This window comes from Ctenocephalides felis, unplaced genomic scaffold, assembly GCF_003426905.1.
Source record: "Ctenocephalides felis isolate EL2017-DRISC unplaced genomic scaffold, ASM342690v1 CF-g0.4_SCAFFOLD_03572, whole genome shotgun sequence".
Lineage (NCBI taxonomy): Eukaryota > Metazoa > Arthropoda > Insecta > Siphonaptera > Pulicidae > Ctenocephalides > Ctenocephalides felis.
The window spans coordinates 11,982,093-11,995,661 of NW_020539726.1; the positions used below are offsets into that span (position 1 = coordinate 11,982,093).

General features: G+C 28.6%; 1 long non-coding RNA gene across 1 annotated transcript in view; it reads left to right on the top strand.

Annotated features, from left to right (window-relative positions):
- LOC113387619 overlaps positions 1-13,569 on the top strand; it is a 240,613-nt gene that overhangs the window by 216,420 nt on the left and 10,624 nt on the right. The window contains exon 4 of the long non-coding RNA XR_003368149.1: positions 969-1,043. This is a non-coding gene — a long non-coding RNA (uncharacterized LOC113387619). The remainder of the gene's footprint in view (positions 1-968; positions 1,044-13,569) is intronic.

Below are 13,569 nucleotides of genomic sequence, written 5' to 3' on the forward strand. Positions count from 1 at the left end.
CGCTGCCACCAGGCATTGTTATAAATTTGCGTACGAGCGCCACGAATGTGTTTCGATGTCACGGAGTGGAGTCGAATGGGATTGTGCGATATGATTCAGAGGACCACTTCAATTTGACAGACGTGCGGTGGCTGCTTTGTAACCTTGCTGTCTCGATGATGTTATGTGAAATATGCACGGTCAATACTTGTAAACGACATAATAATATATGTATTAAGTTATTTGTTTTCGGATGCGTTACAGCTAAACTGGATACCATCATACACGGACGTCTAATCACTAGACTCGCATTTGATTTAGACATTTTAGATACTACCAAAAATTTGCTAATTTATCATATGGAGTAGGTGCAGATATTAGGAAAAAAGTTGTCTGTTAATTGGTATACATATAAATATAATTTTATATTAACTCTTTCGCTTGACCACCTCTGTGTACTAGAGTCGCTGATAGACGTTTCGACGTGACGACTTTCGTCTCAAGATTTATCACCGACAAGGAGAACTTCAGGTTTACTATGCTGGGATTTTTATGAAATATTGCATGGTGATACAGTTGTTAGTGAAACCGAACGCCATTAAATAGTATAGGCCTATGAGAAGTGGTTTAATTATAAAAAATAAGTAAAAATGCGAAAAATAGACGGCGCGTAAGACGTACTCATAGATACTTGTAGAGTATTTTAGAAGTGTAATTTTTAAGTTTAAAATATATTTTTATTGATAATAGTAAGAAAATTTTAAAATGTTAGTATATAGTATATTTAAATATTCGAGCATCTTGCTGACTCGTACAGCAGTATTATTCACGTGGAAAATATCACCGTAGAGAAAATATTAAATCCGCATTCATTGGTTACCTCTTGATGCTATATATTTTAACAGTTATTTAATTTTCAAATGTTTTAAATTAATTAAAGATCATGGAAAAAATAGTCTGCAATATAACTAATTTTTGTATATTTTTAGGTTTATTACGAAATGGAAGAGAAATTGCAGGCATATTAAATAATACCAGTTTCTAGTTTCAGTCAGTTTTAAGAGGTCAGTATTTAAATTTTATTATATATAAATACTCATACATAAATGCTATAATATTTTAGATAATAATACAGACAACCACCTTTTATTATTAAAATGAAAATACTGTTATGTCAAAAAAATTCATACATTTGTAGTCTGTCTTCACAAAAGCAAAACCACACAAATTACTTAAATACCGTCAAATGAAAAACAAAAGATATGTTACTTTTTTATTTTTATTTGTTTATATTCATAAAATTTGATTGTTAATGAAAGAATAAAAAAATTACGTATTTATGTATAAAACTCGTTTAAAGATATATAAAACTAATATCCAAGTTGAGTTATGAATGAAAACTAAACTTACAATATCGTAATATAAGGACTCGAAGAGTATTGAAGGTTACACATATCACATATTTTCAAACATTACTTGTTTATTTTTATTCCTAATAATTGAGTTGATGCCTTTATGAAACCTTTTTTACTTTACGTTATTTTAAACTTTATATTTTATAATTTCAATTAAAAGTTTATTATTTTATATTTGAATTGTTTCTTGTAGAATTGATATTAGAAATTCTATTTGCTATTCCATTGACAAGCCATTTCCTTTTATTAAGCTGCAACTTAATAAAAATTTTAAAAAAATACCTGAACAAAAATTGATTATTACCTATAAATAGGTAATGAAATCCAAACATTTTTACATTATTGAATTATGCGTCTTTCAAGTCATAGTGGCATATAAAATTTGCATTTCTGTATTTGATTTTTTTTTTAGTTAAAAAGCTTAGCAATGGTTATAAAAATTGTGAGTTGTCCTTACAACGTTTTAGTCATCTCATGCAAAATTTACGATTATTTGACAAAATGTCGAAAAATTTGGAATGTGACCTGAAAGTTACGCAGGCCCATAGAGGATTAATATTAATTAGAATAATTTTAAGCCTATTAGAAAGTACAAATTCAATATTTTTAATTATATTGGTATTCTAATTATGTTTTCAACGCAAAATTCTCTTTTTCTAATATGACTATATCTTACATATTGTGCATAATGGTCTATTTGGAAGTACTTATATAATCTAATATAAGAATAATCGAAAATCGACTATACACGAAGCAGCAGACTTATTATAAAAAGCAGTATTTCCATCTCCTTGCTAATATCTTTTTTATGAAGACCGCATATAAAATGCAAGGAATACAAAACAAAGAAAAAACTAGATCAATTCTAATGGCATCGCGCACAAAGTCTTAAGCAAAATTACCGTCGTTATGAACTTAGGCAATCGTTGGTACTCAGTACTCACGATCACCAACAAACGGATACGGTTGGCAGACATAGTACTAGTACCAGTGCATTTAGCTAACTTTACTCATTATCCGCGGGTACCGCATTTGCATCTAACCACACTCTCATATCGGAGAACAACTAACCGCAAAGTCAATTATAAACTTCTAGGGAAGCCAAGCTGAGTTGCTAGCAACTAGCTCGGTTTTAGGGGAAATTGGAGCGGGGCGACCGAGACAACTTTGGGTATAAATCTGTGCCTTAATTATGTGACGTTTACCTAAAAACCAATCTTGCGGAAAATGCAGAGTCATTTCCAAAGATCGAAATATATTTGCATTTTCTGCACACGAATCAATCAATTTGAATTATTCAAAAAACATTCGATTCTATTTGATAAGGAGACGTGCCGATTAGATTTTGTCAAAAGCAGGTTCAGCCGTTTCGAAGATAGGTGGCAAAAAGTGCCAAAAATGGTAATGCAAGAGAGAAAACATTTGATTTGTATAGACAAAACAAACAGCTGATGAGATTTTTTACATTTTGTTTCGCGATTGCTTTGAAAAAAAGTTCAAAATTTCCAAAATATTAATTAAAAAAAAATTTCAAAGTTATTAAAAATCTTTTTGGTACGAGAAGTTCCTCACTAGCTTCCTTCTAAAAACTTGAGTCACAAAACGCCACTTATGTTTAACGTCCACTTATTATGACGCTTTTGTCAATTTGTCAATAATATCAACATAATATTTTTTTTTATAAATATCAATTATCAATTTTTCTGTAAATTTTCAACTAACAATTATTTCCGGATGTTTATTATTATTATTATTATTATTATTGTAAATCAACGAATATGTTTATAATCGCTATTTTATATGAAAATATTAATTTATTATTCATTGTTTTGGAATAATATAATCTAATAAAGATAATAATATATTTGTAAAACAAAATAATGAATTAGCTTAATTTAGTGAAGTGTAATGGCCGATATTATTGTACGCTGCCCCTGTGTACAATGCGACAACAAACAGAAGCTTCTGAAGAATACAGACCATACAGAACAAGGCATTACGACGAGTACTAAACAAATCGCGAGATCCACTGACAAGACACTACTGTTCAGCAAAATACATTCATGAAAAAGACTAACGACTATATACTGTCGGTACGTTTAATATATATGAATAAATTGAATTTAAGATTATTTATTTATTTTGGGTAAAAAATAAGTTATGACTATGATAAGATATATTAAGATATGTGGATAATTAAATAAATGAGTAAATTGTCAAAAAAACACAAAATGGTCTTTCTAATTTGATAGACTGACAAAAAATAAGAGTATTTAAACAAAAGAAATAAAAAGATCATATTAATAGTCAACTTGCAATATTGAGCATTTGTGCAAAAAATAATAAATTAAGTAGATAAATTGCGTTGCCCTCCTCACATGTGTGAATAATCGATTAAGCCAATTATATTTTGTTTGGTCTATGAACTTCTTCTATGGTTCTATGAACTTTGTCTACATCTATTTATTTTTACTTTTCTATCTGTTTACCTGCGTACCTCGCTGGAGAGGCTTTGAAAATTTTCATCTCGAATGTAGGGATCACGATAGCATTGGCATTCAGACACTTGGCCAATTTACAAAAAAAAATAGTTTGGTATTGCAAACACTCCATGCCAAACTATATCCTGACCAACCCATAACGAAAATTGGAATACCCTTACAACAACATAATTATGTAGTTTTCTTTATAAGACTATTTATATGTAATCTATTTGCTTTTTTTAATATGTTTTATATTAAAAAATGATATATCTTTTATCAAAAAAATGTGAAACCATGCTTTTTATCACAATTTAGCTAATATGCACATAGCATATTAGTTATTTATAATATTTATTACATCTGTAAGACACAATTCCCGCCGGTGGGAGGTTTAACTCTTCACAAAATCTAATATTGAATGCTCGTGTAATATTCATTGAAATATATGTTCATGTTATGTTATGTATGGTGATGAAATAATAAATAATTAAGGGACTGATCCTGCCGCATAACATAAAATGTTATAGCAAGGCCATGTTACACTCCAACTTGCATATTTTATGCTACTGAATCATACAAAATACTGTCAAAATGTCATGTATTTGTTGTGCATTCAGGCGTTTCACACATAAATTGCAACGCCACTCATATGTTATGAAGATGTGTCGGAAAGATCCTGTTATCTAAGATCGTTTTTTTGACATCTGTGCGGTTTCTAGGTTAGGTATACTATCTGACAACCTGAGAAATACGCCCGACTGCACAGCAATCACATGGCTTTTTCAATATTTAGTATAGAAAGTTAGTAGTTCATAACATGGTCATGCCATAACATTGGCCTGTTATGCGGCAGAATCGGTCCATAAGTAAAGTACCGTATTCAAATCAAGTGCACCTAACAGGCAAAACGGTTTTGAATAGATGTTTCAAGTTGAAAATTTATTACGAATTTGTTACTACTCTATATTATCGAGTAATAATAATTAATGAACTAGTGAAGTGCATGGCATTGTGCCTTAAGGCAAATTGCTGGATCTTTCTATACCGTAATTAAAACTCTTTGTATGGAACCTAAAACAACTTACACAAAATGTGAACACTTTATTAAAATCCCTATAAAATATCTTATAATTTGATGTACATATGTCCAATAAACATTTTTGAACGCCAAATGACATTTTTTTAACTTATTTTTATTGAGAGTTTATAACTGCTGGACCTGCCTTCCCAAAATTTTAATCAGTTCTTCATCTTGTCAATACAAGTAAAATGTTTTTTGAATTATTAAAAGCGGACGCTCCGTTCTCTTAGAAACTGAGTTACCAATCTTGGCACTTTTTGCCCCGTATCTTCGGAACGGCTAGATCTGCCTGCGCCAAGTACTAATCACCACGTCTGCTTATCAATGCGAATCGAATGTTTTTTGAATTATTCAAACCGGTTGATCGGTGTTTTCGAAATCGTGGACGAATATTTGTATCTGCACACACACACATATACACACACCTACATCCATTTTTTCTAAGGTATGCCAAAATATTCAAAAACCTTTGAAACGTAAAGATATGTAACAATTTACATTTTCGATTTTATTGCGATTACTATAACTTACTCTATGGGAAGTTAAAAATTATGACCTTATGAAAATATAAGTTTTCCGAAAAGAAATGTTAACATTTAATTACAATTTATAGACTAATCTACTAATATTAATAGGATCATCTCTATAATAATCATCTCTATCAATCATCCCTATTAAATTTTGATTAAGTACAAATGGATTGGCTGTTGCTTACTTGTATTCTTTCTTTTTTTTAACTTGATTATTATATTATATTATTTTATTATAACACCACATTATTAATTAAACAATTGTGTGTTTCAAATAAATAATTACTTTACTTCAAAAACTGCTTCACTAAGTACTTATATAAATTATACTTTATACAATTAATTCGGTTTTCCCCTACGCTGAACTTCCAACCCGCTGAATAGACACAAAATGGGTTGCGCGTTCTAAGGCGGTCTCGTATTTAGCGTATTAGACATAATATCAACTACACTGAATTGCAATTTACGAAGCCGGCAACTAACGATGGAGCGACTGAAGTTTTCTCAAGTTTCAAGTATTTTAATTAAGGTTCTCTCCGCCTTGTTGAGGTAATTTCGAGAGAATGTTGTGCGCGCTTGCTCTAACTTTGAAAATGTATTGCCCTCTGTTATGGATAATCATGCCTGTTACATGTGTACCCGCGTACGTGCTTTGCCGGAATGAAAATTTCTAACTACTTGCTCTTCTCTGCCATGGAAATAGATTTATTCGAATTAGAATAACTTACATCAAATGCGGTTTTAGTTCATAATATACGAATCCATAGAGGATTGCTATATTACGAATATAATAGTTACTGGGTAAATTTATGTTGAACTGGGTTTAAATGGCATTTGAAAGATATAACAAATTTCTAATATATAGGTAGGATAGTGAGGGGCACAAAGGTCCAATTTCTAAACCCATTGAACTACATCACGTATCAAATAGACAACTATCAACCTATGTTCAGCAAAATTTTCAGTTATTTCCTATTTTATTGAAGTAAAACTTCTTTAGGCGCGACTAAGGTGTGAGTCCGTACAAATGCAACGGAAGTGCGTTACGGCCAATGATTCGTCATTGGTTCTCGATGTGATCATTCCTATACGGGTCGATTGTGATAATTCGTCCTGTATGTGAAAAGAGGTCTGTCGTTGTATGTGTACCGGCATACCAACAAGGAATTTGGCATAGATAAATAAACATTTCAAAGTTACATCGTAGTACTAATCTTGATTTAATGAAAAATGCCTGAATCAGAAGAATATTTTATCCTGTTCCTTGAAAATAATAACACAAATTAAACATTTGTTCCGTGAAATAAACGTAAGTTTATTGATTAGAAATCATTTCTATATTATTCGTAGTTTCTATAAATCTTTGAAATTATTAAAATGGAAAATATTTTTTAGACGAGACAGATATTACAGCTGTTCAAAGAATGAGATTATATCGTCAGCGAAAAAGTAAAAAAAAATACAAGCGGTCAATGAATGTATGTTAATTTTAATTACATAAAGTTCTTCAAATACAATTACATGATGAATGTTGCAAAAACAATATTTGTTTAGGCGTTGTTTAACATAATCCACTGTGTGAACGAATATTATATTATTTATTAATCAGCAATTAATTCATTTCTCTAATGAAGGTTCATTTCTAAATGCTAATTACAATGACAAACCGATCATGTCATATTTGAAGTATGACTTTAATTACTTTGTTGTTTTTAAATATTATACATATTCTTAATGCTATTAAAAATATATAATTTTTAATATATCATTATATAAATGTGTATAAAGATTGACGCTAATAAATGTGTGCATCACGAGTGCTACCATATTACTAATAAACATCATTCAAAGTTGTTATATTATATATTTATTTTTACTTAAATGCCATCTTGTACAGTAACAAATAAGTTTTACTTCAATCGCGTGTGAACCTTATGCGCACTCCTTTTTTACAATTTTTATTGTTTACATATTTGCCAGGATAAGAGTTCAGATGTCCTTGTTACTCTACGAGATTTAAGCAAGGACTTATGCGAAAAAAACTGTTGAATCTAACTTAAAAATAGCAATGCATAATATAAGACAATTTAATAAGGTTTAGTTGTAAATTATATTAAGATCTCGTAAACTAAACAACATTGCTCACGACCAAAAACACTAACAACGAAAAAAAATACTGTTATATTAAATTTTCAAACATTGTGGTTTATCTCCTAATAGCAACGTCATAAGAATTAGGGTAATAGATAGTTAAACATTTTTAGACCTCTACTTTCAAATATTGTTGTTAAAAAAATCACTTACTATACTAAGTGGCATCTTGGTTTTAGGCAAGTTGACCTTCCGGATACTTGTAAATCATCGACTTAATCGATGAGAAGTAATATTCAGAAAGACTAGAAATGTCGAAACAATATAAAAATTGAAAATTGCAAGTCGAATTTTGTGCCAAAGGCATAAGTTCCTTCGGAAAGTTTAGTTCAGTTAAATATAGAATTATATAATTATATTTTAATAATTAGCCCAAAAACATTACAATGCACTCTATTCTATTTATATTCAATGCAATAATATACATGAAATATTATAAACATTATGACGTTTTATAGAGCTCAGTGTGAACGCTTTTTATACAGGGTGTTTCAGAACTCGTCAAGCTGTAACAGGGCGATAGTATTAGTTGTAACTATCATTCAAAAAAATACAAAAAAATGTATTTCATGTAGTTTGAAAATCTTGATTTTCTAAGTGCAACCTAAGAAGGTTATTCGCGGTTATTGTTGTTAATTTTCATTATTTTTGTTATTTAAACTCGAATCACCGTCAAAACTAATGATATAGTTGCCTCAAGTTTTATAGGATTAAAGCTTTTTGTTAAACTATGAAATTAAAATGGTGGTGTTTGATAGGGCTTTCCTTACAAAAAAATATACTGTGTGTTGAAAAGCTCCATCAAAAATTTGCGCATTTAACCAGGATTCTAAAATGATAAAATACTTGATAAAAAAAACTTAAATATTTTAATTTTTGCTAATACATTTTACTCACAATCAGTTCTAATGTTTGTAATAGGTTCAAGCTCCAATGTGCAAAACAGAAACTATATTTTTGATAACTTTGCTTTTGAAATTATTTTTCTTTTTGTTTTAAATCGTATAATAAAATTTTCAATATTTTTTTAAATATATACTATGAACTATTTGGTCTATATGTATATCGTGAATTAATTCACAAACTCCAGAAAAAATGTGGTATAAATTGAAATAAGAAGATTGTAATCTCAAAATTCCATTAATCTGCAAATTCTTAAGACGAATATAATTTTTATTCGTTTAGCAGATGTTTTACATAGATTTTTACTCGGTGAATTATTATTCACTTTACATATAATTCTGGAATGCAAATCTCAGGATTAACATCTCATTTGAACAAGTGACAACGAAGGATTTGTCACAACATTTTTATCCTCAAGAAAGTGGGAAAATTTATTTTTGATGAAAATGAATGAGCTACGTAGGTACGCATATTATGTAGGATTACATTTGAAGACTTAATAGCGAAGGAAAACGAATACTCTTGAATAAAGAATACTCATCTTGAACATTTATTCAAAGGAATTAAATATTTTTATTTCAGACTTTTTTGACAAATTGCATTTTATTCAATTCTACAATTTTGAAAGCTATTACCAATGGTTAAATCCATTCTAATAAATTCAATAGTAATATTCAATAACTGAGTAATATGAAGTGTAATGCATGATTATTATATTATAGTTTAAAACTAATTATTATAATATAGTTTATTATCAATATTGTCATTTATTATAGTTTATCGTTAACTATATTTGTCGTAGAAACAATATCTAGCCAATACAAATGGTTGTTTGTACAAGTGTTTGAATAAATAATAGCATTAAAACTAAAAAGCAGCTTTTTATGAGCAAACTATATAAACTCTATTTTGGTTCTGAATTAATTAAATTTTACCCTTTAATGTCTTTTGCGGGCTTTTTATTATTTTTCATTTCATCAGTAGTAATAAAAATAAAAAGTGAAAAAATAAAATATTGCCAATGGCAATTATGGTATGCAGTTCTATTTGTAAAATCGTACCTAAATTTCTATCAATTTCTGTTCTATTCTATCAACAAATATTACAATTTATAAATATATACAGAGTATTCCAGAACTTAACGTCAAGTCGAAATTAAGCTAAATTTATCAAGGCTTTAAAAACTAAATATCAAAGCTTTGTTAAATTTGTTGGTTATTGTGATTAATTTTTATTAATTTTGTTAAATTATTAATTATTGTGTTTAATTTTTTATTCGAATTCTCAATAAAAAACTATCTTACTATTTTACAACTCTGATTAAATGCGCGAATTTTCCAATACACTAATTGGGTCTCTCAAAGTCGACCGACTTAAAAAAATTTTAAATCATAGTCTTAAAAAAAGACTTAAATCTAGAATATTTAAAGCCATTGTGTTCTTATTTTTTACTATGGTCATATAAATGTTTTTTTTATGATTCCAAATTAACAAAATATATATAAAATTACCATAAATTATAAAAATTTCACCGAATCTCTATATGAGTATCTAGCTTACACTGAAAAGCTCATAATTAAAAGCAACGTGAGATGTTTGTTTTTCATTTTTTTAAATTAATTCTTATAATAATTATTGTGTTTTTTGGTTAATGAATATAAATCCAGTACTGAATGAAAACATACTAAAAAAATATATAGAAAATACATTTATATATAATACAGTACATTTTTCATTAATTATATTGTCTGTAAATTAATAGACAAATGCAAAAATGAACTAAATTTTTTCCCATGTTATGAAATCGCGCTTTACTTTAAAAAGGCAAAAAAGAATCTTATTCATTTTAAATAGATATTGCTCTCTAGAAAACTGCACTCTAAAAATCTAATGTATTAAGTTTTTCTTTATGTATACGAATTCTGCTAATATAAACCGAGGAAGGTTCTTTCAAGTTACTAGCTGAAACGAAATAATTAGCTTCTGGCATTTTCTTTATTCTGCACGGTTATGGAATTAAGGTGGAATATAGCGCTTGTGCTTTACATTATTTTTGCTGTTTCTGTTCCGTAGGAATAATTTTGCACTGTACTACTTGAAAAACTCATCTTGAGGTAGTCAATTCTGTTGCAAGAAAAGTATTTCATTTAGCAAATTGGAGAAAATTAACGCTCCACAAGAGATGAAAGTTTGAAAATAAGAAAACTGCTAGAGAAGTTGATAAAATATTACTAAGATGAAAAGGGATGCTGTCCAGTTTATATATTATATATGTATATATATATATATATGTGTGTGTATACTAGCTGACCCGGCAAAACGTTGTTTTGCTAAGTAAGATATTTTCTAAACAATTACTAGAGAATCAAAAAATTAATACTACAAGTGTATAAGGTTGTGTTGTTTGAATGCCATATACAATGGGGGCGAGGCACAGAAATCCAATTCGACTTTGAGCAATTATAAATTATATTATGAAGCCCAAACCAATTATATCACAACAAATAACACATTTCAAATAAACAATTATCTGACTACGTTCAGTAAAACTGCCAGATACTTTATCATTGTAGAAATGTGATTTTTTGCTGTCTTTCAAAAATTTGTTATCTAGACCTTTAAACCCTATGGGCGGGATAACTTGGAACGGCCAAGTGGCAAACAGGTTTAATGTCTTACTTTAATTTTTAAGGTATTGTACAAAATAATTACATTTTTAACTAATGCCAAAAAACTTCCAACTGAAGAAAATACTGTCATTATGGATTTTCAAAGATGACCGTTTACCACCCGAGAGCAAAGTGATAAAAATCAAGGACAGCTGGTTATACATTTTTTCCCTCCACTTTTAAACATTGTTGTCTTTGACACATCGTTGGTGGACCTGTTTAACCCTGGACCTTCCATATTACGATTTATTCTTTGATAAAATCCGAGAAATTATAACTGGGAATATGTTATTCGACAAAATATCCCTTTGATCAAAACCAAGTTTAGGTTCTGAATTCAAGTAACAAATAAAAAATAATATAACCTAGAAAATGTTTTATAAAATGATGAACTGATAAAATATGATTTGCAAAAAAAGAGTGCTGTAACGCCAAAAAGTGCATTTTCATATGAACATTTCAAAAAAGTTTTTATTTTGAGTTTCACTTGCGACCCATTTTTGTGTATAAATATAACTACAAACAAAACTACTTACTACAATTTAATCATAATTCAATGATATTCACCTAAAACAATCCATTAAATGTAATTGAACATAATCTGTTAAAAACGTTTGAAATTTGACGTATGAGCCGCCGTTTATTGCTTCATATAAATTACGCTTCTATAAAAAATTTCAAATTAAAAAAGTTTCTACGCGGTTTCGAAATAATATCTCACCTTTCCACAATCTACTGATTAGAAAGAAAATTTTCAAGACTAAGGCTGGCCAAATCCGTACAGCCATTTTAGCGTTTTACATTTTGTCGAGCTCCATTTTCATATATAAGATTTAGAATAATGTCGTTGTCATATGAATTACGGACAAGTTATAAAAATGTTTTATCAGAAAACTCTTTGAGAAAATTGAGTTTCAAAGTTGAACTTTGAAAATATAAAAATACCGATACCCTTTACTTTAATATACCGTTTAAGTTTAGTCTCATTAGTTATCAAATATTATTGCAATATATAACAATAATTAATTCAGACGTGTTTGTAAAATATATGTTCACAAATTAGATTTTATTAATGTTCTCGATGAGAATCAAGGCGATGATGGATTAATCCATCAGGAGTCCCTAACGATTATGACATAATCTGGTGTAATTGATGGCATTATTATAGTTAGGGTCCAGCAGATTTGACCGTCCGACGGGACAGATTTGACCGTTTGTCCAGTTGAATGATGCTCTGAATTTAGTCTAGATTAAACTAATCTTAAGATAAACACGTCCGAAATAATTATTTCTAATATGTATTCATATGTCATTGTCAACGACAATCTGAACTATGGTTACAGACACTTAATCAAAACATTTTGAATTCAATTCGGAGCGAAATTAATTAAACTGACCACTACTGAATTTTTCCTCATGTCCTAAATTATATTATTTTATTAACTAATTCCTTTGGTTAAAAATACAAATTCAATGATACAAATTGAGTTTAAAAATTCTATTTTAAAATTTAAACGCGCTTTCCACATTTAAAGCTATTTATAGCTTAACATTAATAAGAAAAATATGCTGTTTATGCTTATCATTCCAAACATACAATAATTTGACCTTCTTATAGAAAACGTACAACTGATATTATCATTTTTTGCACGGATTTTGTCAAAACCTCTCCAAAATTTATTCAATTTACACACTGGTCTATGTATATAATTTAATTTTTGGCAAATAATTACTTTTTTCGTATAGTATTTTTAAAGAATGATTTCCAATGAAGTTCTATTAAGTGATTTCATTATTTGATAGTTGAATTTTATTAACATTAGATTATAACATTAGACTGGTAATTGTATTATTGAGTGGCTATCAGAAACGTTTATTGTATGACTATTTGAATTAAGGTATATAGATAACAAGTTTTTTGATTATATTATATATCGATATTGTAAGGATTGGTATAATGAATCCAAGGTAACTTCTGATTATTTTTTAAGGATTGGAATAAATTTTAAACTATTTGTGCCGTTAAATTTGTGTTTGCAACTGAGTATATCAGTTGTTGAAATAGTGTTATTTATTGTATTAGGCAAAATGCATTCTATAAATTTGAAGAAAATGTTAATACAAGATGGTGATACCATAATTATCTGAATGCTGCCATCTGCCATTGCTTATAAATTACCTCATTTTTAGGTTAGTTATTTTATGAATTTTTTATTAGTGTGATTTGCAAAATATTGTTTGAAACTCGATATTAAAATGCAACCACCTAAGTTTAAATTTTGATATTGATTGTTAATATGTTATATTTTATTTTATAATGTCTGAGTTATAAAATTACATCAGTTAAGTTTAAATTTC